The 27422-nt window shown below is 32.1% G+C and overlaps 1 pseudogene; it reads right to left on the bottom strand.

Moving 5' to 3' along the window:
* Positions 1 to 24729: 24729 nt before the first annotated feature.
* Positions 24730 to 24848, bottom strand: LOC118612763 (annotated as a pseudogene).
* Between the last annotated feature and the right edge of the window lie 2574 nt (positions 24849 to 27422).

The following is a 27422-nucleotide window of genomic DNA, read 5'->3' as shown; positions in this document are numbered from 1 at the left end:
AATTACTTTAGGACAGCCAGTTCATTGCTTTCTTTTATAGTTTTACTGTCTATCTATGCATCTCTAACAATGTAATTTGCTTTTGCCTACTTTTAGAATGTCACATAAATAGGCTCAAAGGCTATAAAAGCCCTGTTGTTTTCACTGATCTAGGTAAAGACTGCTATTTTCAATACTGTATAGAACTCCATTTTAGAATATACTATTATTTACTTAACCAATAATTAATTAAATTAATTTATTTGCATTTTGGATTTTTTTTGAATAATGATGAAATAACTTTCCTTGTACATGTTTTCTGGTGCCTAGGTACCTGATTCTCTAGGGGATATATCTAACAAGTGAACTGACTGATCATAAGACATGGGTATCTACTTACTTGCAACATATGATTTTATCTTTTCTTTTCATGAGTACCATACAAATTACAGCATCCATTTTAAGTTAAAAGTTTATTGATAATTCTATTTTCCTGCTGATCATTACATAGCTTATAATACATCTGTTATTTTCTGGTGTTTATGTTATTGCTTTTGTATATTTTAGTTCTGTATTGATTTTTTAACTCTAAATTATTACTTTTGTTTATACAGATATTATTTATTTAGATCTGACAGAATGTTTACCACTATCTTTGTTCTTCATTTCTTCTTCCTTCTCAGACTTTCCATTTGGAATCCTTTGCTTTCTGTCAGAGTTTTACTGGGAGAATAAACAACCAGCCTTAACTAGTTTTGGCCTGAAAATGAATTCATGTTATTCTCATCATTACAAGATAATTTTGTATAGTATTATTATCAGTACAGGAAAAAATTTTATTCAGTATGTCTTTAAATATTGACTCTGGCTCATTCTCTCATTAATTCTAAATAAATATATTTCAAACCTCACATTATCTTCTAAGATCTAAACAAACCTAGGGATATAAATTGGGCTCCATTTCAAATAATTTAATCTAACAGTTTATGGTTCACTAACTCAGTTGGTCTCTTCAACTGAGTCTAATCTGTTGATGACACCTGTCATTAAGCTTTTGATTTTGGTTATTGCATACTCGATGTCTATAAGGTCTTTTTTGATTAAAAAAAATCTGAGAGGTAACATTAAATATTTTTTGTCCTCTGAGATATTTTCAAGCTTGTTTATAATTTTTAAGCATTGTAAATGTGGTTATTTCATGCTCTATCTCTGATAATTCAAATATCTGAAGTCTGAGTTGTTTTCGCTGGTTTTGGCTTACATTTCTGTGTGTGTGTGCATGTGTGTGTGTGTGTGTTTCATTTAGATAATTCTAACTGTGTTCCTCTCTTTGCTATTAAAAAATTCTTTCTACTGATTCTTAGAAGCCTAGAAAAAACTACCTTCTGTTTGAAAAAATTTGTTTTCTTCTTCCAGTCTTGTAGGCACTATCAAATCAAGACCATTCTCACCAAAATTGAGACAATGTTTCGTGCACTATGCAGGTGATATGAATTTGGGCCATAAATTGATTCCAAGCTGTAACTCATTCTTAGTTACTTTCCCTTCCCTTTAATTGGTGTTTTCCCTTTCTTTACTTTGTCTTGCTCTTTTTATTGGCAAGGCAACCTTCTAAGCAGCATATAGCACTTTGGGTCATGGTTTAATATGGGGAGGATTTTTACAAGATATGTCACTATGGGTGAATGCTGGATCTTCCTCTGAGAAGAAAAATTATAGATATTTATTTTTTCATAGGCTTAGAGGCTAGGAGACCAAGATCAAGGTGTTGGCAGGATTACTTTTTCCCGAGGCCTCTCTCTTTGGCTTATAGATGACCGTCACTCTCTGTGTCTTCACAAGGTCTTTTCTCTATACTTGTCTGTATCTTAATCTCCTCTTGTTAATAGAACTTGTTATATTGGATTAGAGCCCATCCTAATAACCTGACATACCTCCTTGAAGAATGTCTTTTTAAATACAGTTATATTCTGAGGTACTTGGCATTAGCCTTTCAACATATAATTAATGGGACACGACTCAGACCATAAACAGGCAGATTATCCTAGAATATGTAAAACATCTAATAAAAAATGAAAATTCAATTATAAGTATAATAATAACCATTTTTATTACAACTCTTATGGAAAGCACTAATATAAAAAGAACTACTTAAGAGAAATCTTTGTATCTTGGTATGAATGAAATTTATTCTTGCACTTATTAGCAAGAGTAGTCATTTATGTTCAATCAGTTTGTTAGGATTGCTAGAGTCACCCAATATAAAATATTCATTGTACTTAAGTCTCAAATGTAAAATGCAAACATTGATCACAAAAAACACTTCAGGTAAGAACAATCATACTTAAAACTGTTTTTTATGAAAGTTAATGTGCTGTATAATTATAACCTGTATCTATTGTAAACATCTTTAATTTTCGTTCCTAGACATTACATTTTCAAGCCTTTTTGTGATATGTATTGGCAATACGACTGATTGATTTTTAAAACTAGAGTTAATATTATTCTTTGCAATACAAGAGCCACTACCTATCTTACATCTTCCATAAAGTCATATAATACTTATATTATCTGTTTCCCTATAGCAAATATATATTTATTATAGTCTATCTATAGATTATTTTAATATGATTATTTAGCTCTCAAAAATATTTGTATGTGTTTATTATTATAGATGTATACCTTAATACATTTAGTTATTCACTTTTTATGATTTACTGTTAGTATTATATATGATATCTTATTTCAATTATTATTTATTTTATGTCATTGTTTATAATTTTCTCTAACTTAGATGCTCCATAAGGAGATGAATTATTTCTAATGCTTTTAAAAATTTTCCTGGAATAGTGGTGTTTCTACCTTTATAGAGCTCTTGGTATGTCCTCTTAAAATCCAGAGGCTGAAGACCTAACCCTCAATGTAGTGGTATGGGCATACCTTGAAGATATTGTGGATTCGTATCTAGACCACCAGTAATAAAGAGATGTCACAAATTTTTTGGTATCCCAGTTTATATAAAAGTTATGGTTACCCTTCACTAGTATAATCTATTAGATGTACACTAAACTACACAAATGCAGTCTATAGGATGTGCATTAGTATTATATCTAAAAAGCAATGTACATACCTTAATTAAAAAATATTTTATTGCTAAAAATGCTAACTATCATCTGAACCTGTTGTAAAAATGACACTGATAGACTTGCTTGTCACAGGGTTGCCACAAAACTTTAATCTGTAAAAAATGCTAAATCTATGAAGCACAATAAACCAAGGAGTCTTTGGGAATTAATTAGGTTTAGATGAGGTCATGAGGGTGAGACCCTTATAAATGGGATTAGTGTTCTTATAAAAACAGACACTTAGAAAGTTTGCTCTGTCTCCTCACATACACACCAGAAGAAGTCATGTGAGCACACAGCAAGACAGTGGCTACCTACAAGGCAAGAGGAGAGGCTTCAGAATGAAACCTAGCTTATTTGTGCCTTGATCTTGAACTTCTCAGCTTTCTGAACTGTGAGAAATAAATCTCTATTTTTTAACGTCAATCAGTCTATGATATTTTGTATGGGTGAAGCTAAGACAGGTTTTTTCGTTTATTTTATGTGATTGTTCCAGTTTATAGTTTCCATTAAAAGGAAAGTTAATTTTTAATACTTTTTTTTTTATCATTCTGGAATGCTTATCCTTATATAATTAAATTATATCTTGGAAGAATCACCACCAGAGGTGGAAAAAACAAAAACAATCAAAATGGTGGTTGCAAGTACTAGAATGGTTTGAGATTTCATTTATTGGAGAACTATTTGCATGGTCAGTATCTCTTATGAGTAATAATCAAAGAGTTAAATAGTTTTTGGCAAGTAATCAATTGGTAAAATGGCATTTAAAAGGTAAGGTCTCATACCCTAGATTTGTTATATCTTATTGCTCATTTATTCAAAATTTCTCATCATTCAAGATGACTGGTTTGGTAATTTTGAAGAGAAATGTCTTGGGCAGGGTCAAAGATTTTGTTTTATCAACATTGACTCTGGGGAATGACTTAAATACTAAATATCACAGGCATCTGAGAGATCCATCATCCTGGCAATTTGGGTCAAGTGTACTTATGATCACATTTGGATTACTTTTGAGTAGCTACCACTAGCACCTGGATACTCTTCAGCTGTTGCCTCCATCTTCATTAGGGTTCTGTTCTCTCTCTCTCTCTCTGTCTATTATTAGTTGAGTTTCTCTGACTTTTATTCGAGGTGCCTTAATTTCCTTTATAGCACATTTAAATCCATTTAAATATATTAAGTTATTTAAACCTATTAAGTTTATTTAATTTCCATTTAGCCATTTTATCCATGTTTTTTTGCATAGAGAAGATTCTCTAAAAAAAATAACTTCTAAACTCTCTTGGGTTTGTGATACAGAACTAGTGTCTTTGTCTCATGCTTAAAGCAGGCAAGCAAGCAAACAAATAATTAGAAACCTTAGGTATGAAACTTGACTCTCATGCAAATTACTCTCATATGAAGCTAAACAATTTAGGATCACAATGAGACCAGAGAGAGGAATGACCCTTGAATCCATAGCAAGCCACATACTGTACATCTAAATTTCATCTCTACATCTTTTCCTCTTTTGACACCGGAAGCAAAAGTGAGTTAAGGGCAGCATATCCGGTGCTGCTTACCTAGAATTGGAACCTTAATACAACACCTGCTCAACCCAGCCCACTCGCTTACGAAAGTAGCAAATACTATGCATGCACCTGCATAATGAATAGTCCAAGTGCAGCAAGTACACCCCTGACACCATCTACTAAACCTCTGTCTGTAACTTTGTCTAAGCCAGAAATAGCCACGCAAGTGCACAAAGGAGAGAAACAATTTAGTTCAGGGTTAATCTGAAGTATTTTTGTACCATCAGACCAAGCATAAAGCCTATCAGCCATTGGGCTTGGATCAAGAATGAGACCAAGAAATTAGCTGAGAGCTACATTATTTGTTTAAGGACTGGTAGGTGGAGACCCTCTGAGGTTATATGAGGGTAAGAAAATCTCATTTTTTTAAAATTTCGATTTTTGATCTAAAGTTTCCAAGTTTCTTTTTAAGTAGGTGAGACCATTGACTAGTTTTAGGCAATGAAATGTGATCAAAAGGTACATGCATCACTCTGGGCCGAGACACTTAAGAACTTTAGTGCTATCCTCCCCACGTTGTCTCTTTCCCTGCTGTCAGCACTCTGAACCTCAGATTGAGGCAGCATGTCTGAAATAAGGGATTTTATATCTCTAAATTGCTGCATAAAAGAGACTTTCTCTGGAGGTTTGCTCTACTCATGTGTGATTTTATGTCAGCTTTAGTTTGTTTACTTACTGATATTTATCCTCTATTTTGTTAGCCTCCTGTTATAATAATACACAAAACCATTTATATGCCTGTTAATTTTATCTCTACTAGAAAATGATAGATCAATATTAGTAGACTTTTAACTATTTATTGTTTAGTAGTAGTATGTATGCCATCTTTGACTTAATTTGTGATTAGTTTAATAAATTTCCTGTAAAGTCTTAACTGTATGCTCACATTTTCCTTATTTGTAAAATTACTATTGACTATGTGGTCATCAAATCTTTATCAACAGACAGTAGGACTTATTATTGATAAGTAGAGTCTCAATTAGAGAAGAAATCCATGATAAACCTAACAAAGGCCATAAATAAAAATAAATAACATAAAATAATAGATAATGATTATTTTCTCCAGGAAAAATTACTTATCTCAATTACATATACATAATTCAATGTATTTTACTCTCTTGTACTTTAATGAAAACTCTTTGTACTTTAAATTATGAAATATCTCACTCTTTACTATGTTTCACATTGCTCTTTTTTTTACACATTAGACATTTTCATTGCCTTCAAGTACAGTAGTAGAGCCATATTATCCTTAATGCACGTAACGATAAAAAAGATGCAGCTTTAAAGAAAAAGGGAAGAGACACTTTAGGTGAGTGACAGTTCAATTATACAGAACTATTTTTAGAATTGACCTAGAGCATTGGCTTTAAAAATAAAATAGAAAGTTTCAACTCCTTAGGAAAAAATGTGAGGAGTGAAATAGTGAAACTAAGCGACAATACAGTACACATGATGGATGTGGTTTATTTTGTTTTGTTTTATTTTTAATAGCCAAAACCTTGGAAGCATGAAGCAGAAAGGAAATGAAAAATAAGAATCTAAAAATGTGTTTGAATTTAGAATTCAAATTTAGAATTGTAATAAAGAGAACTATTTATTCACCCAATAGTCAAAAGCAGTTTTACAAGTGACAGAAAATTTTAAACATAGGATTAAAACTTTACAGGGATTTTATTGAATCAGTTTCACAAATTAGAAGAAGTGTAGCCAGCTCTTAACATGAACAATTTTAACTCAAAGTAATCTCTTTCAATTAGGTATTATTTCAGTTTTGCAGTTGAGAAAATTGGCAAAAAGTCTTCTAAACTCATTCAGATGAAAAGGATGGAGTTTGGATTTAAAATTTTATATGTCTGATTGCAAGGTTCTTAGGATTTCCACTGCATTTCGTTTTCTTTAGGAATCATCTACACTAACTTCCTAAGAGACACAAATGGTAGTCCAATCAGTTATAGATAAAAGGAAAGCAGAGATTAATTATCATCATCCTATATCAGAACTCCTTCATCCAGTACTCTGTTCATGATATTAGACTGAGTATTAAATTTAAGAAAGGAAATGAGTAGTTTTATAAGAAATATTTGGACTTAGTGTGGCCCACTATAAAGAACACAGATATTAGAGTTCTAATGAACATGAGTTTAATTTTTGTGTCTATAAAAGCCATGTAGGACTTTTGTGGACATAAGTGATAATGCATAAGTATTTTGAAAAATGTCTGGCTCATGCTAAGAGATCTATATATGTTTATCATTGTTATGTCCTTTTGTACACTGTTACCTTGATCGAATGCAACTTGGACCACTTTTATGTGCACATAAGAAGTGTAAGTAACCAGGGTCAAGTTAATAAAAATCAGATAACTTAAGTGACAATACCAGGGACAGAAGTGGCTGTGTTTTTCTACTAAAAGTCAGGCGGTAGTATTCAAAAATATATAAAAGTATCAGATAAGAAATGAAAGACAGAAAACTTTACTAAACTCAGCTATGCCTATAGCACGACTTCCATACCTGCCTCCTAGCAATAGATGAGAGCATGCAGCGGAAGAGACAGCGCCTGCCACCCAGGATAACGTGGCATAATTCTGATTCTTGACCTTCTCCCCTCAGCTTCTCATGAAAATGGATTAGGACCCACCTGAGGGAAACAGCCTACTATTCTGGTACATGGATATATCACTATTCACAGGTCACTTACTTTTTACAGGTCACTGTAGCAGCATGTGTTACCATTGCCGGTGTTCCCACAGCACATTCCTCTAAATGTTTCTGGCTACAATTTTATAATGTATAAATTATCTTACAGACATAAACCTTGTAAGTTTTTGTAGAATGGTCTGAGAAAAGTTATAAAATCTTGTGTTGGCTGCTAAGCAATGGATTCAGAGCTCCAGTGTTACCAGGCCTGAAATTGCAAACCCTATTTCGCTTTGCCAGCATTCCCGTTAGACTCTGCCAAAGAGGGTGGGGTGGGGAGGAGGTGAGAGAGAGAGAGAGAAAGAGAGAGAGAGGAGAGAGGAGGGAGATAGAGTATGGGAGGGGGAGGGGCTCTAGCGCTCGCTAGATCTCGATCGATCTGAAAGCATCGCTATCTCTCGCTCTTCTCATCTCGAGTATGAAAGGGAACATAACAAAGAACTGAGTTTTTGGTGGTGGCAGTTTGTTCCAGAATGAGAGGGGTTTTCCAGACTGACCTTTTTCATCACTTGCTGAACTAGTTCACTGAGCCTCCTTCGAGAGGACAACATTGTCCAACTGGTACCACTGTCCGTGCCAGATATTTGGCTGCCAGCTCTGCATAGCTCTGCCCTGACCCAAAGACACCATGACCGAGGAGCTCTACGTTCTGTTCTGAGGTTTTAGTTTTGCTCCGGGAGGCCACTTTCCCAGGTTTTTAAATTTTAATAATGCCAACCTCTTTTCATTGGTTCCCCAACTCCAAGGGTGGTAACTCTTGCCTGTAGCCACTACTTCTGACACCTTATGTGTGGAAACGAGTTAACATTGCATGTCTGAGACTGCTCTCCTAAGAAAGTCTTGCTTACAGGGTTGGCCCTTGGCTGGTGTCTAAGAACTTATATTTTGAGAAGGTTCCCACCATACTCTGATGAGAATGATTTATTGTGCAAACACTGTGGTTTATATCGAACACCTGCTTTCTTTCTGAAAGTCTGAAATCTTGGGATGTGATGGGCAGAGAGTGCCTACGTGACCACTCTCAGTAAAAACTGGGTACTGAGTGTCTAATGAGATTATCTGGTAAACAACATTTTGCATTTGTTGTCACAATCATTGCTGAGGGAACTGAGAGCATCTATGTGATGCTACTGGAATAGGACCCTCAGAAGTTCAAGTCTACTTTCCTGCAGACTTCACACACACACCTTCTCCTTTTGCTGAGTTTGCCCCATATCTATCTCAATGCTAATATATATCATGGCCATGAGTATGACTATATATTAAGTCTTGTTAGTCTTTTCAGCAAACCCAGGGATGCTCGTGGGGACCCCTGACATGACTTAGTTTTCCTTTATTTTTTTCTACAGTTTTCTATACCTAGTAATTTCCATTTTTAATAATTTTTGTATCAAATTTTCTCTGTTAATATAACTGGTGTAGGTTAAGTCTTAACCTAAAACTGTTCTATAGTGTTTTTTTTTTTTATAGTGTACCTTGTGCCTGCTTAGAATAATTACATGGACACCGTTACACATATATCCACACACACTAGAAATACCCAATGAGAATCTCTAGGGGAGGGAGTGGGCAATCTGGTTTAACACACACCTCTGATGAAGATAATATTTTAAAACAAATTTTGGAAACATTTCTCAATGGTGTGAAATAATTTATAGTAAATTATATTCCTTTGCCTTCGTGGAGTGAATTTACTTCTTTTGTATGAGCAGATCACTCTCTAGCAGTAGGCATATTCTTGTATGCTTAATACCTGCGCATACTTAATATTCTGGCAAATTGCTTTATAACCTTTTCCTTAGTTATTCATAGAATCTGCAAGTAATATCTACCTTGGGTTTATTCCCAGGACTTTGATAAGGTCGATAGAAGTTAAATAGTAAAAATGTACACTGGTACAATAAGGAGTTTTATTCCTTTCTTTAAAATTGCATTTTATTTTAAGTAGTAGAGACTTTTGAAAAATATTCTAGTAGATCTACAAGAAAATGACATGTATGATGAGGTTATAATAAAATGTCTCTAAATATTTTCTGCAGAATTGATACCTTTTATGAATAAATTTACAGAATACTAATAAAGACCATGAAATTAAACACGTATGACATGCAAACATAGAGCTTTTAATTACAAAAGCAAAGCATAATCTTTTCTTCTTTTTGAATATATAAATATTTTTGTTACTCTTACCTTTTCTCCCACCTATATTTTCATCTTCAGATGACAACTATGATAGGATAATTTGCAGACCGAAAAATGAATAAACTTATTATGAGCTGTAAAATCATTCTATAAGTTTCCAAAAGTGGTGTATCAGTTAGTGACCTCATTATTTTATCCTGACTTTTAAAGCAATACTTTAAGCAAATGGAACAACTCAAAGTCATTCCCCAAGAATTTGGAATTAAACTGGATGGTTCAATGAGATCTTTGAATGATTGAGGGACTTTGCTTCACATCAGGTTAGTTTCCAGAGCAGAGATGGAGATAGATGGTTATTGCTTTGGATTCAAATTTGTTCTAATAATAATTCTCCACCCAATGAACCAAGCTCTCCCTACACATTATAGATATTAAACACCATCACTGCATATTTGGAACAGTATACTTTGATACTTATTCTTCAGTACCTTTGAAATTAATCTGGGGAAAGTGCTAGGATATCAGCAGTCACAGTTTCCTTCCCTCATCACCTCAGGGTATTGCCACATTCTGGGGCTCCTAGTTTACCAATTCATTGTTTTCTGCTTGCTATCACACTTGTCTGAAATGAACAAGATCCTTATATTCGTATTTCAGATTAGAAAACTTTGGTCCTTCTTAAAGTTAACAGTTCCAGGCCTTTCCCAATGCATCCTTCCTTTGAGTTACCTCATTGTTAACATTTTGATACTTTGTGTTTGCCATATTGTAGGATTTTTAGCATCCCTGGCTTTTGACTACCAAAAACTTACAATATCCTCCTCCATCATTTTGACTAACAAATAAACCACACACATCCTTGATATAATACATGTCCTCCACTTGAAAACCACTAAGCTTGAATTTTATCATAAGAAAATTTAAGTATAATTTAAATTGACAGATAATTTAAGAGTCAGTAGGACATCATTCCAAAATCTATCATACTTTGTTCCTGTCTGTGGGATTTCTTATCTTTAACATCCAATTAGTTTGCCTCTTTTCTGGGATAGAATCTCACCTTGGTCACATCCACGCAGCATGGTTTCCAGAGTGGGTGACCTTTTCCTTGGAGACTCAAAGCTCATATCAGTTTTCTGACATGAGGACTATTTTAGTTTTTCTCTTGCAAAACTGTCTTCTACTTAACTACCCACTAAATTCCAATTTCCTGTCGGAGGCAAGCCTTTAACTCTCTACTAATTTGCCAAGCACAGATGAGTAGTAGGCCCTGAGTCATCAAGGAATTTCCAGTTCAGTGACCAGATTTAACCGCTTGCATGGTACACTTTTATGAATCATTTATATCTTTACTTTCCTCTCTCTCATCCCTTAGATTTCCCTCCACAAACACGTCACCTCATTTTTATAACAAAAATCTGTATTATACTTTCAATGACTGTAGCAGACCACTTTTAACTAAAGTAAGAATTGTTCTCTTACACTTGGACAAACAGAAATCAACCTCGGAATGCAGTGATGTATCTGAAAGCTTGAGTACAAACTTTGTTCACTTCACTGCGAGACTATGGGGATGCTCTTTAGTTTCCCTAAGTGTCTCTATTTTGAATGAAGAGCAGAGCTAGTTAGTTTCTAAGAAGTCCGACAAAGCTATGAGTCTAGATGAAATGATGAAGAAAGTTGAGTGATTTTTGTTTGTGAAGTAGGAAATGTGTGGTACTTGTATTTTAAACTCTACGGTACAGTGTGAACTTAGATTACATGCAGTTCTTGAGTAGTCACTGAGTTATAATGACCAGTTTAAGGTATATAAGAGAACTAATGTAGAAAATGTCCTGAAATGGCTTCTGCACTATTATTCTAGAAGATTCTCTGGATTCTGATTCTATCCCAAATTTATACTTTGTGCAACCTCATTTTGCTATCCCTCAAGCCCCAGTTTCAACGTAATTCAGACTAAAAATTGAGGGTCTCCGAAGTGAAGTACTCTTACTTAAGCATAAATCCAGGCTGAATATGACAACATGTTTTTAAATCAAATAAATTTTTAGTAGAAGAGAAAAAACAAAAGAAGAAAGTGGTTGCATATTGAATGTTTCAAATTACTACTTATAATACAGTAGTGTTTAAAAAATAAAGTTATCGTGTCCAAGTAGTTAGTCTATTTTTGAGCACATATTTTAAAATTTTCAGTGAAGTGTAATTATAATAAATAATGAACTAAAAATATTTATGTGTATAGAGACATATTCATAAATATGTTCGTGACCACAGATTAAGTGACATACTAAAGTTTAACTCTATTATTATATTAAATCTGTCCCTGCCATTCTTCCATGAAATCCATATTTTTTTTATGTTCCATAAATATCAGTTTTGATTCCAAAATGTTTAGTTTTAAATTTCTTTTATTGAAAAATACAAGGAAATAAAGGAACCCAATTAAAATAAAATTTACCAACTCAAAAATTCAAATCTCTTATAACTATTAGGAACTATAGGATGTCAGATTTTTAAATGCTGACAGTGCTGAGTTACTGTATCTTAGGAAGATGATACTACATCATCGGCCCCTGTCTCAAACTCTGCAATGACCCCCATCTTACCCAGAATAAAACCAAAGAGCTTCCAGGGACCTCCACACACCAACATGATCTGTCTCCAGGTTAAACCCTCAACTTCCTGCTTTTCTCTCCAAGGCACTTGCTCCATTTCAGCCACTCTAGTCTCCTTGTCCCAGCTTCATGTGTGCTCTTGTCTTGGGGCATTTGCACTGGTCATTTCCTTTGCCTGAAACAACTTTCTCTAGCTAACTGCCTCATGCCCTTTAAGTATTTGCTTAAATACGACCTTTCCAATGAGGACTATCGCTGTATTTTTAACTGTGACCTATTCCATATCTAAATTTCTTCAAGCCAACAGTAAACATGTAGCTTACTATGCTCTATATTTGGCTGTTTTCCATGACATTTAGTGACTTATAAAATACTGTGTGATTTGTTTACACATTTAATTTATTGTATGATGTTTCTCTACATCCTCATAAATGTTAATCTCAAAAAGTAGAGTCGTTGCTAGGTCTGAAAGTTTATATTCCTCCAAAATTCATATGTTGAAATATTAGTGCCCAATATGATCGTATCAGTAGGTGGAGCCTCTGGGAAGTGATTAGATCATCAGAGTGGAGCCCTCATGAATGGGGCAAGTGCTATTATCAATGAGTACCTAGAAAACTCTCTTCTCCCTGTGAGGACACAGGAGGAAGTGGACAGTCAGTAACCTGGAAGAAGGTCCTCACCTGACCGTGTTGGCACCCTAACCTCAGACTTCCAATCTCCAGAACTGTGAGAAATAAATTTCTGTTGTTTATAAGCCATCCTATTTCTATTATTTTCTTACAGCAGCTTAAACAGATTAAAGCAGTTAGTAGTTTATGTTTTTTTCGTTATGTGTCTCAATCACCTGAAACCATAATTAGCTCACACTAAGTACTCAATAAATAGCTTTTTTTTTTTTTTTGAGGAAAAATAACATGATTAGGTAATGATGGTGAAGATGATGATGTTAATGGTGATGATGATGATAGAGTCATTATTCTGGTTTCTACCCTGGGCTAAGTAATTTATTTTCATAATTGACCTAAACCTTCTTCTGAATACAAAAGTACATCTATCTTATGATTCTTATTTTACCATGAGAAAAAAATTGTGACTTGAGAATTTAAGAAACTTGTCTCAAATTACAAAACTGATAAACTAGTGGAACTGGGCTAGTGAATGTACATGTGCCAGCCTTCAAGTCTAAGTGTTCTCATCCTATACAATTCCACAAATTCTAAAATTATAATTTGGGTAAGTTAATTTCACACTCACTTTGATCTGTAACCAATAATGGAAATAAATGTATTTTATATGGTTTGCATATTCATATACTATAATACAGCAAAGCATATTTTTTCACCAATCCATTTGTTTCTGTTATTCTGGCCCTTGGACTTAAGAATCATTTATCCCACTTTTATTCACTTTATGAAATTCTGTAAATTAATTGTTATGAATATTCTGTGAAAGTTGCTCAGCACTAATGCGATATTTAGACATGAAACATGTTAGAGTGAAAATTTTTAGTAACAGCTTTCCTGATAACACAAGATCACAAGTAGAAATTATGGGACATAAGGAAGCGATATTGTCAAGGAAAGGAATATAAAAACCTAAAGATTCCAAGTGACTAAGCTAAAAATAAAACAGGCAAGACATTTAACAGTTATTATCAACAAGGGGTGTATGTTATCAGGAGTGGAGATAGAGAATAAGAAGAAAAAAATATGTGCAAAATTAAGTAGATGGGAACTATTATTGTTGCAAAGTACAGTATGCACAGTAGTTAAGTACATGAGCTCTTATAAGTTTGCTCATTTTCAAATTAGTGATAAAAATAGTACCTACCTCAAAGAGTTGTTTAGAGAATAAAATGAGTTTTTATATTAAAAATGATTGGAATTAGTGCCTAGAAGGCATAAATGTTTTCTATGACTATTTTTATGATTCTAATGAGCAAAAAATGTAACTCTCTTTACTCTCTCATTATGAAAATCAACTGCTCATGGATGATTTGACCTGACAGAAGTAGACAGATTTGAATTTGAGTCAATTTGTACTTTCCTTCTTTTTCTTCTCTTTTTCTTCTGTGGCATCTGGGCACAGGCAGAAACATATAACAAGATGATAGAGAAGGGAATAGTCTTTACCTGAATACTATCCTCCAGGTCTTAGCTGGTCTTTGTACCTAAACTCTCCTAGTCTTCAGGTACATCTAACATCCATACAAATTTGTATGGTCTAGTTGGAGGTTGTAATAATTGTAAATAAAAAAATTGTGAATTTCAGAATCAGATTAAAATATAAGTGAACTTTCAAAGATGAGCAGAAACTTAGAGAGACAGACGACCTTTTCGGTAATTGAGTGGTCAGGTGGTGGCAGGACACACCGTTCAACCCATTTCCAGGCCTCCCTCTGACTCCGACCTCCACTCTGGTACAGGCCTCCCTTCACCAACTATTCTGAAACCCAGATTTCAGAGTCATAGATGGGGTAGGTAAAATGTAGGGTGTGGTTCAGGATTGGGGTGATCTTTTGCAGATTCTTTAAAATTCTAATAAAAAATAGGTACAAATTTAGAGTTAAAATTTTTGAGTACATAAAAATCACTATGCTAAAACAGCTTATCAAAATGGCTGCCTCACAACTATGTTGTCCTTGCTGGCTAAATGTCTTCTGTCCTACTAAGAACAGCACATAAATTACTTCTCAGAAAACTTCTTTGTTTTTCTGATCTGAGCTGTTTCTTATAGTACAATGCATGCACTGGTAACATGATGAAAGAAATAAGTGCTCATTAGCTCTCTCCACTAGGAGACCAAGCTCTCCTGTTAGACTCAGAACAGATTTTATTAATCTACACATTCCCCACAACCAGCACAATGCTCATCAACTAATGGGTACTAGATACAAATGTATTACATAATGATAAAATAATAGATCTATAATAGAAATCACTCTTAATTCATCAGAATTAAACAACTGAACCAGAGAGGATTTACTTGAACGTGACTTCAGACTTACCTATTTACTTGCCTTCAATGAAACTAATAAGCAAACAAATGATATTCAAGTCTATGACATAGCTATAATATAGTCTTAAATATTGCAGGCATTGGTGAAAACATGTAAAAATATATCTCATTTATGAGAATATGAATTACAACTGTAAGAAAAAGCAATTCAAATTCCCATAATTAAGAATTTTTAAGTACTTCATTTGAATTTTCTTCAATTAGCCTTAAATTATATTACAGGAAAACATAGAAGAATAATAGCTGTTTAAAACTAAATCTAAAAATTCTAAACAGAGCTTCTTGTCCTGAAATTACTATGTTGTTTAATATTCCTTATTGAAAATTAACAATACATAAATAATCTCATCACAATTCAAAGTATTAATTGGCTAATGCTTTAATGGGCTTTTCCTCCAGAAATTGTGGCCCTTTCAGTGCAGTTTTATTCTTTAGTTGCAAAAGTAGCAAGAGACAAACTACTCATAACACATGGACCTTATTTCTAGGACCAAATCTTACAAAAGTACTATAACATTAATAAAAACAATAGCATATATTTTATGGAAATTTACTTCTAATCTCTCACAACATACATAATGATGAGGGTTAGTATCTTTAATCTTAAATTGTAATTACAAAAAAAAAAGCTGTTTTTTCAAAATGGCTAAATTATTTCCGTTTAGATAACTAAAAGAAAAATACATGGAACTGTTAACAAAACCCACACCTTTTCTCTGCACTATTCTGAGTAGAAAATGGAAGTTAATGAGGATTGGAAACAATTCTTCTATTTATATTCTAAATTCAGAGATGCGTACTCAGGGAACACTAAGCTAAAAATTATATTATCTAAAAATAACACTTTGAAGCAAGTATAATAAATGTGTTTGTTGAATTATGGTGGGATTTTCACCTACAATTGTTCTTAATCCTGGCTTTTCAAACATATTTTCTCTTCTTTTTTATATTTTAATCAGAACCCTATTTAAACTGGAGTTTAAAGAGACTCAGAACGATTCCTGCTTTGACATAAAACTTTGGGTTTTTGTTATGACTATAACAAGTAATGTTTTTATAATCCTCTGTTTCAGAGTAGGACTGTGAAAAGTAGCTTTTGATGTTTGGTATTATCATTTGTTCTCTTTTTTTGGCAGTTGGTTTTGGCATCCTTGAGTATTTTTTTCAAACACTGTAGCAATAGCATACCCGCCCAAAGTCTGGCTTCCAATTTAGAACCAAGGAATTGGATATTGTCTTTGTAATTCCCTATTCAGTTATCTCTCGATTCTAACTTTGGTTAGATTTTCATTCTTAAGTAATTAACTTTATGAAAATGTTACATTAATATGTAATATTAACAAAGAGAAAAACAGGCATTATAAATTATCATAAGCAAGTCTAGTGGGAAATGCAGAATTGTAGAATTGGCTAACACAATTCCTAATTTAAAAAATTTACTTATGATTTGAAAAAGAAATAACCTGTTATCCTTAACCCTAAATATTACTCATAACAGCACACTGTTCCAGGAATCTAGTTTGTTTCATTGCATTTACTATGACTTTATTTTTTTGTTCTTTTATTGTCTTAATCATCATTTACTATTATTTCAATTGCTATTTATTTAACAAAAGAATTATGATAAACTCATTCTGTTTAGTAAGTTTTAGGGTCATTTTACTTGAAAAAATGAGTAATAAATTATACCTTGAAAAGTTATAGGACTAATTTTAAATGTATATATTTTATGAAAAAGCTATTTATTTCTCATTTGATCTAATCCTTAATTTTAGCCATCTCCAAATTAATGTATGATAAAAATAAAAATTGTAGTAAAATACAAATGAATTTATTTCAAACAAAAGTAATAACTGAAAATGAACAATAATAAGCATATTATGTACACAAATTAATTTATATATTTATACAATCTTATCGGTTAGGAGCCTCATTGTAAAAATGAAGAAACAGGCTTTGGAGGTTAAAAAGATTGCACAAAGTTCTGTTAGTAAATTTCTGGGCTAACATCTGATCACAGTAATGACTAAAACAAATAGAAAACATGTTTTGGAACCACTTGCTACATGTCTAATAAATTGGAAAATGTATATGTTATATGTATAGATTATTCAGAAATGTAAATTTAAGCACACTGAATATTGCTATGCCACAAATTATCTACATGGCTTTGGATAAGCTGATAACTGGGATTCAATATCCTCATCCATAAAATGAAAGTATGATTTAGCCTTATTCAATTAAAGCTATGTTTACTGGACATAAATATGGTGCCAAATTAATCACGACCATTCTTAATAATAGTAAGCCTTAAAAACACCAACCGGCAGCAAGACTAGTTTACACAGGTGAACAGCTCAACATTTCAGTATTTCAAAACTTTCTGTTAGTACTTTCCAGTCAATATCACTGCCACTTATGAATTACTGCAACATGTAATTATGAGACCACAAAAATCCCATAAACACTGAGCCCGAGAAACTGCTGTCAGATACAAGAACATACTTGAATGCTAGTAAAGGAATAACAAACCTGATGTTCTTCTTCAGTTTATGAGAAAATACTCACTTAAGAATAGTGTTGATTGTCTGCACTAGCTTGATCAGTTTCAATTTTTAGCTGCTTTTCTAACTGTATTGGAATAAGCAATTATATCTAGGTTGCAGGTAGAAGACAAAACAGTCTTCACCCAGTGTGACAAAACCTACACAATCCTTAGATCCTATAAGAAGGGTGGCGATGTATGCATTCCAGTGTCGTTCTTCAGAATTTTAACTACCATTTGGTGTATTTTTGTTGGAGATATACCTAGGCATGGCTGCTGAGTCATAGGGTATCCAGTTCTTATACTAGATACTACAGACAATCTCTAATATGTATGCACGAAATTAATTCTTAGCAGTGAGAGAAAATTCTTGTCGCTTCACTTGAAATACTTAACAATTGCTATTTAAATTTTTTTTTTTCTCTTTAGTCATTTGGGTGTTTGTTTTAAAGCACTATGATTTTTATTTGAATTTTCTTGCTGATTAAAAGATTTTTCCAATTTTTTTGCCATTGTTATCCTCTTTATGAAGTCTGTTCAAGTTTTTAGCTCATTTTTTTATTGCATTGTGTAATTAGTCTCTGTAAATATTATTTATATATTTTGAATATGAATCTTAAGTCAAATGCATGTAAGGTAAATGGTCTCAGAATATGTCAATCTGCCTTTTTGCTCTCTTAATAATTTTTTTATAAACATGATTTATTAACTTTAATAAATATTTATCAATTTTTAACTCTATTGTTAGTGTGTTTTGTGTCCCATTTAAGAAATAGTTCCCTCACAGAAGTGATGATGGTGTCCTTTATTTACTCCCCAATAACTTGTTTACCATTTATATTTTAATCTGCACCACACTTGAAATCGATTTTTGTGGATATAATGCACAAGAAAACCTTGTTTTATCCACATGCACATTTAATTAACTCAATACTATTTATTGAAATGATAATCTTTTCTTCACTTAACTGCAGTGTAACTTTTGTCATAAATTAGGTGACCAAGTATGCATTGGCCTGTTTCTAGACTACATTCTGTTCCATTGGTGCATTGATCCATCGCTGTACTGAAAATGCACTGTCTTAATCATTACAACTTTATAGTAGGTCTTATATCTATTAGTGTAAAGGCTTCTTTGTTTTCATCAAATTGTCTTGGTTCTTCTTAAGCCTTTTCAAGTCTCATGAGTTTTTAAGTCATTTTGTCAATTTAAAAACAAAACAAAACAATCCTGCTGTCTTGCATTGAAATTTAATATTCAGTTGGGGAAAAAATGATATCTAAACAATAAAACTTTTGATCCATCAAAAGTACAGTATATTATTCTGTTTATAATTTCTTTAATTTTTATTAATAATCTATATTTTCAACATAGATATTAGTAATTATAACTTTATGAATACTTTGGTAATATATCTTTTTCAGTTTTTTTCTTTTGTTGTTGTTGAAATTCAGAGAAATTTAAATGATTTTCATATATTGAATTTGGCAACCTTGCTAAATTCACTGTTTAATTCTAAAAGTTTGTAGATTTGCTGTATAATAAATCATGTTGTCTTCAAATAAGGACAATTTTATTTCTTATTTTCCATTTATGCCTTTTATTTTTTTACTCTGTCTTTTTCATTAACATATTAAATAATGATGATTATAGAAGACAACCTTATCTTCTTCCCCCAAAGTTAAATACTTCAAAAAATTGCAGTTAAAATAGAACTGGTATTTGAACCCAGTTTCATTGTGTTAATCCCCTATTGTTCTCTGTTGTCTTTTTTTCTATACTACTATATGTTTCTCTTTATTTTTTCTCCACATGGTGAATATCTACTAATCAGGTCACACTGTGTATTACTAATATGAATGACTATGACTCCAGACAAAGTAAACTAGAGCTTTTTGAAGAGCAAGGTAGATGTGCAGTTTAATTTTCTCCGCACACTACAACACCTGAGAAATTCTAAGTGAAACCACCGATCAACTTCCATAGTGAATAAAACACTGAAAAAGACCCAACTCTCCTTACAGATATAAATCACGCAGGAAACTATTTCCTGGGAGGTAGTCGAATTCTTTCTATTCTTTTTATTCATATTATACATTAAAATAGATACATGAGAAAAAAATGATATTGATGCAAGACAGAAAGGGTTACCTTTTTGCAAAAAAAAAAAAAAAAAAAAAAAAAAAAAAAAAGGCCAAACCAAATTTTAACATTATTTTGGTCTGGCAAAAGCAGATTGTGTGTGTCTGTTTGTGTGTTTTCTTAAAAATATTTAAAGAGTAAATCTGAGCCCCAGGCTTCATATGGTTTAATGTGAGAGATTAAATACATGGTTTTGCCTTTACTAATTTTTAAGGCCCTCCAAATTTTAGTGAACAGGTGTAAAACATCAAGGACAGATAAAATAGGTAAGGCAGTGACTACAGAGAAGTTAATTTTAGAAATATAAAGTGAATGAGTATGTAGTAATACATTTAGAAAATTAAAAGCTTTATTCTAATTCTGTTTTGATTTCTATCTATCACAGTTTTTATTCTTGTTGATACATAAAATAGCCTGTTTCTTTGGCCAGTGGGATCCTCTTCCCATTGGCTCTGTGTGCTTCAGATATGACCCTAGTAGCTTTGAAATCCTCTTTGTTCTCTGGTATGTGAAGCTGGTTCAGATCCATCTTATATATTTTCTACCCTTAACTTGAAGTTGTTTATTTTTCCATAGATTCTTAGTTCCTATGGGTACAAAGGAAATATTTAGAGATCATAATCTATCTAGGCACCCAGTATGATTATGGAGAACTTATTTACTTCATCCTAAAGTAATGCTGTCAATACTGTTGGTTGGTATAACTCCATTTCAGGTTCATTCCCCTCAAGGCAGTCTTGTAGTATTTCTGTCATACTTGTGTGTTCTATGAATTTCTCTTGGTTGAGTAAAATGCTTTCAAAAATATACATCTGTGCCTCCCACCCCCAGAATTTTGAGATCTGACACCTAAGTGACCTTATTGTCATGTTGTTTAGAAATTCTAAGAATTCAATGTCCTGAAGTGTGACACATGGAATGCTATAAGTAGATTTTGGGAAAAGAATATATGCGTGTTATCACCATCTAACATTTTTTGATAAGAAAAGAGTGATAAAAGATTGTTTCTGGCCGTCATGTTACCGCTGATGACAGGACAAGAGAGTTTGTGGCTATTTGTATTCTCACCACTCAATACTAATTCTCGATTATTAAGTTTTGTCCTTTTTTTTTTTTTTTTTGGTAAACTGTGAAGTCTAATTGTTAGCCAACAAATGTATTACGACTTGTAACTGTATTTCCACAAATATGATTAAAAACAGAGATTTAGAAGAGATGTTACACATAGTATCTTCTTAGAGTTTTACAACCTATTTCAAGACATAAAAATTATATCAATGCTAAAATATTAAAAAAAACAACAAAAAACTGTGAAATAAGTAAATGATATATCATGTATGATTTTAAAGGAAAGGTAAATATGTGTTGGAAATATATTCATTCATCTCTTAATTCATTTATTTACTCCTGCATGCCTTCTAAAGAAGTTGAAATGATTTATAGAAATGTATATAGTATAAATATAAAATGAATCATAATGCACACAATTGTTAAATAGAGATCATGTAAAGAAAAATTTGACAAGTATTAATAATTTTAGAAATGCATATGACCTATCAATTGAAACTTCACTCCCTTTAATTTACATTAACAATATGAATTAAATATTTAACAATAAAGATATTCAACACAAAACTTTTTATTATAGTAGTGATGTGTTTACCATTGAACACAGTATAAACATGCAGTCATGTGGGAAGACTTCAATTAAATGATATATTCATATGACAAATTATTATGAAGACACATGTTTCAAAATACATTTACTGGCCAAAATACTCATATAACATTAATTTTGAATATAATATAAAATTATATTTTAGCACATTCTAAACCTGTTAAAATAGTCATAAACACAAAATTGATCAAAATCTGTAAAGTGAATAGATCCAAGTATTTGATATGGTTATTTGGATAGTTGTTTACAGGTAATTTAAAATTTGTTTTATATTATTTACTCTATTTTTTCAATAATTTTACAAGCATTTCCTTTGTAGGATTACTTTTTCAGTCAAATAAACTTTTATCATATCTTTAGAATTTAACACATGCAAAAATTAAGATATAAATATATATGATGGTAAGATGAAAGATATATCAACTTAAAGTAATAATTAGCATGTTTTGAAATATTTTATCTCTGCTAGAATGGACCACGCGTTTGGGATCAGAGTTCCTGATAGCCAGGTAAACATAGACACAAAACAACTCTTCTAGGATTGGTAGTATAAATATATTAAAGCAAACCAGATACTCAAAGAAAACACAATTGACCCTTGTAGTGGAATTTAAGGGAACTTCTGTTGATGTTTACAAGAGAATACTGTAATATTATCAAGTAAAATAGAAAATCTTTGTTAAGTGGGCAAGATTTCAACTAAACCTTTAAGTTCGAATATTTGTTTAAGTAGAGAGGATGCTGGACAGACATTTCAAACAGAGAAAACAACAGGAGCAAAGCTATAAAGTGGTGAATGAGCTCGACATATTTCAGGTCATGTAAAATGGCGAGAATAGAGAATTTTTATTGGAGAGATTCTGATTAAGTATGACATAGAAATGTCAAATATGAGGCTCTTGGAGACAGACAGAAAGATAGAGGTAGAAAGATAGAGAAAAAGACAGAGAAGATGCGTTAAGTTCCATTAGGGAGAAAGAGTATGTATCATTGCCCTAAAAAATATTGATCAATCCAGAAGAAGAAAAAAAATACTCAAACAAAATACATAAAAAAAAACATTATATTACCATTATAATAGCTACTATTTATTGACATTTATGGAGTGCTGGGAGTTTTGATTAACTTGTCTTTAATATTTACAAACATTTTGAAAGTAATAATTAAATACCGCTTACAGGCTAATAATTGGTGGAGACTTGCTATTTGCTGCTTTAAAAGTGGGCTTTATAACATAGACTAGTAGTTTTACACATCTTCAGAGTTTATATGTAGTAAGGCTTTTCTGCAAGAAAATTTTTCATTTACTACATTTAACTTATGCTGCTTATCCAAACAATAGAGTTCACTCATAACTTTTCAGGCTATCCTTCAACCATTCAAGCTTGAGTGATTCAAATGGACTTTAAAACAAAGTTTTCCTGTTCTGATTTAAATGACAATTTTTTATATTGCAGGAAAAAAATCTCAGATTCAGAACCGTACTTGATCTATTTAAACTCAGTGAGGGAGTAAAGTAAAGCTTTAAAAAACTTCACTCTTGCCTATAAATATTATGTTTCAGAATTAATTATTTTCTCTTCTGTAGTGGTAGAATGACACTGAGAGCAAAGAAAGAAACCAAAGATCTGAACTGACAGGCTCATTGTTTTGAAATTAAAAAAATAAAATAATTGTTCACTGAAAATATAAGAAAACTTTTTAGGTATTATTGTTGTTGGTGACAAAGAAGGAATTGTTTTCTATTTAACCTTTCTTTCATTATAAATTTCTAAATACCTAAAAACAAATTGGAAGAAAAAGGTTAAGAATAGAAAAAATAAAATTTGAGTTTTGTAATATATAATATGCTTTTTGAATTTAGCAGTTTTAATGACTTTTCCTTGCTATATGTTTGGATTTCATGGAAAATATTTCAAAAGTAAATATATATGTAAGTATTCTAAATAATAGTATAGTTACACCCAAACACATCATGATAAAGCTTTTAAAAAGTAAAGAAAAAGAAAACCTTAAAAACAGCAAGAAATTGTACCTTGCCTGTAGGGAAAAAAATCATGGACACAAGAAAAAAGTGGTACAGCATTTTTCAAATTCTAAAAGAAAGGAATTATCAGCCCTGAATTTTATATCCAGCAGAAATGTCCTTCGTAAATGAAGAGGAAATTAGACATTCTTAGATGATGGAAACTAAGAGGATTTGTCCCTAGTAGACCTCCCCTAAAAGCAAAGCAAAAGGAAATTCTTTGAACAGAAAAGAAACAATTTTTAAAAAGAATTTTGAAACATCGAGAATGAGAAAAGAATAATGGAAAGAGTAAATGTAAATACAATTTATTTTTCTTGTCTTCTTGAGTATTTTATTATATATTTGACAGAAAAGGCACAATATTGTCTGATGTGGAAATCAATATATGTAAGGAAATATTTAAGATAATTATATGATAAACATATAAGACTGAGGGACTTGAAAGGAGGTGAAATTTCTATACTTCATGAAAATTGGCAAAATGTTTATACCAATAGTTTTTTTGTGATGATGAGATAGTTCTGAATCTTGATGGATGTGATGGTTTCAAGAATCTATACATATGTGTTAAAGTAGCATGTAACTATGCACACACACTGTACCAATATAATAAGTTCTTGATATTGATTTTGACTATAGTCCTACAAGATGTAATTACTGAGGAAGACTAAGTGAAGGTTACATGGAACCTCTATGTACTATCTTGATAATTTCCCATATCTGTATTTATACCAAATAAAGTGTTAAAATGCGCACACACACACATGCACACACACACACACACGCGCACACACTTGGAAAAACAAAGAATGTTGTTTTGAAAAGACTTGTTTATTAATGTACACACTCTTAAGCCTTTATTTTATTCGGAATGATCCTTGATTTTAGATTTTCCAATGGTTTAGACTCCATAAATAGATTTAAAAAATAATTATCTAATTGACCTTTAAGCCAAGAAACATGTCAAAAAAAATTGATTAGCAGAAAATTTGAGTTACACCTTTCAAATTATTTTGAAATAAATGCCTAAGCACAAATTAATTGAAGGAAGGACGGGATCATTTACACATTGGTATGAATTAAACCAACAGGACTAGGATATATTGCTTAAGGAAAAAAACTCTAATTTTGAAATGTTAAAAAGTTAAAAACCTGTTTGGTTTAAAAAATTTTTTTTTTATGCTACAGCACCTGGTATTCTTAGGTGGTCTCCCATCCAAGTACTAATCAGGCCTGGCTCTGCTTAGCTTCTGTGATCAGACAAGATCGGGCACATTCAGGGTAGCATGGTTACAGACAAAAACTTTTTATTTTTAAATAATTTTAGATTCACAGGAAGTTGCAAAGCAATGTACTGATAAGTCTTATGTATCACAGCCTCTTTCAATGGCAATCTCTTACACAACTATTGCATACTGTCAAAAATTTGACAATAATACAACCCATAGAGGTTATTCAGATTTCAACAGTTATACATTATCTTGTGTGTGTGTGTGTGTGTGTGTGTGTAGCTCTATTTAATTTTGTTACATGAGTAACCTTGTATAATCACCTTAATGATGAAGAGGGAATAGGTAAAGAAATGAGTATGGTATAATAAAGGGGTAAAAAAGAGAGAATCTTATGGTGATAGAACAGTTGTGTGAATTGTTTTTAACATAAATTGTAGAATTTGTTTTTATTAAGGTCTTGAAATTTACTCAAAGTAAGGTTTATACTGTTGTCCATGAGGTGAAATTCTCCACAAATAAAATAAAAATAAATGAGCAAGAAAATGATGATTTTAAATGAAGAATTTATTAAAATTAAAATCATGTTCTACAATTCTTTTCTCAAATTGTCTTACCATTTAAATTAAAGTGTCTGCGGGGAAAAAGTATTTGACAACAAATAGAATTCAAATGACCTCTTGTGTTTGTTAACCTTATTAATTGCTTTAACATCCAAGTGCCTTCATTTACTGGCATAGAAAGTTCCTGTTATTTATTGCCATTTATTGTAGAAGACCTTTGTTCTTTGTGTTTTTCAGCTCTGTTATTCTTAAGAGCCAGGAACTCTGACAGCTGCTGCCAGCCCTGTGCGGTTTGTTTAAAACAATAGGGAAAATTGCCTAGCAACCTCACATCCAGCTTCTGGTACCCTCCTGGAGATCACATTCCGCACACATTTTGCTCATCTCCACAAGCTCACAGGGGAAAACAGACACACGCAGACACACAAACAGTATAATCAAAACTAGACTGACCTTTGCTTTTCTAGAAGACATGGCTCCATTGTTCACAACCAATGCGTTTCTCCAGCATTCTGATCAGAGTTAGATTGTTCCTTACTCTGAATAGATGACATAGAGATTTACAAAAGTGAATTGCTTTCATCTACTGAGACGTTTATTAGAGGTATACTTTGTAGAGATGTGAGTGTGCAGCCTGTATTGCTAAAATGGAGAAGAAATATGCTCCTTATACTTTACTAAATATATAATGGCTTGACTTCACCTTGGGAATTGTGTGTGTTTGTTTTGTTTTCCTTATTTAGATCGATTTGGGCAATCTCTTAATTCTTTTATCCCAATATCCTCATCTGCAAAACAGGACCTTAGACTAAAAGCCTACTGAGTCTCTTCTCATCTAACATTCCATGATTCCATAAATGGCTTTGATCTTCTATGAGACCTTTTTATACATAAAATTCAGGAAGAGAAATGGTTACGGAAAATAGTTCCCCCCTCCCTTTTTTAACAATGTCATTACGCCAAATGGTGCTTGCTATCTGTAAAACTGAATAGAAGAGTGAAGTGAGTCAGATGACCACAAACACCTACATAAAACTGCAAAGATATCAGGAATATAAACACGTACAACTATTTAATGTGATAACAAAAGTTTTATATATGCTTATGTATATATATACACAAAAGTTTATATATATACACTAAAGTTACATATATATATATATATTTCTGCCTATAATTTTTGTGAAACAGTTTAAGGTCAGAAGCAGTGAAAGAGAGAAATTCTGATGCAGAGGTCAGAAACTACAGCCTGTGGACCAAATCCAGCCTGTTACTTAATTTTGTAAATAAAGATTTATTGGAACATGGCATACTCATTTGTTTATATATTGTCTATGGCCGCTATCCTGCTATAATAGCAGAGTTAAGCAGTTATAATGGAGGCCATATGTCCCCAAAGCCTAAATATTTACTATTTAGCCCTTTACAGAAAAAGTTAGTTGATCCTTGTTGTAATAGATAAAAAAACTTTGCTGTTTTTTAGACTCCAAATCAATCAACTCAACCAGACTATGCATATATCAGTGAAAGAAAACAATTTTATATTATTAAATTGTAGAATTCAATATTCTATATACTCTATTGTTTCAAGTAAGCAAATAGTAAAAAAGAAATTAAGGATTAAATTTGATCGAAGAGGACCGATTTATGTCTTTCATTAATTTATCAAAATGGTTTAACTATTATCTCTAGGTTTTTCTCATATAGTTATAGTGAAATATTTGAAAACTGTTTGGAAATATCAAGGTCACTAATTAGAAATGTAATGTCTGTTTAGAGGATGCTATGTGAAAATTTAGTGTCCCTCTTAAAAAACAAAACAAAACACTAAATCGAAGGAAAATACGGAGTTCTGGAATTCAGAGACTTGAATTTCCTCAATATCATTGCCATTGATAAAATTCACTGTGGAAACACAGAAAAATGTTAAATTAGTGGAGTAAGACACGTTTATCTTTTTTTTTTTGTTTCTTTCCTGTTGTTAATCCCTTCTACCCAATACCCTAAATGGCAAAGTGCACAGAGGTTGAATTTTATTTTGCTAAGAACTTCCTAAAAACATAGGTAATATTTATTCTTT

This window comes from Rousettus aegyptiacus, unplaced genomic scaffold, assembly GCF_014176215.1.
Source record: "Rousettus aegyptiacus isolate mRouAeg1 unplaced genomic scaffold, mRouAeg1.p scaffold_m13_p_16, whole genome shotgun sequence".
NCBI classification, from domain to species: Eukaryota; Metazoa; Chordata; class Mammalia; order Chiroptera; family Pteropodidae; genus Rousettus; species Rousettus aegyptiacus.
Note: the sequence above shows the minus strand (reverse complement) of the source record. Positions and strands in the feature narration are given on the sequence as shown.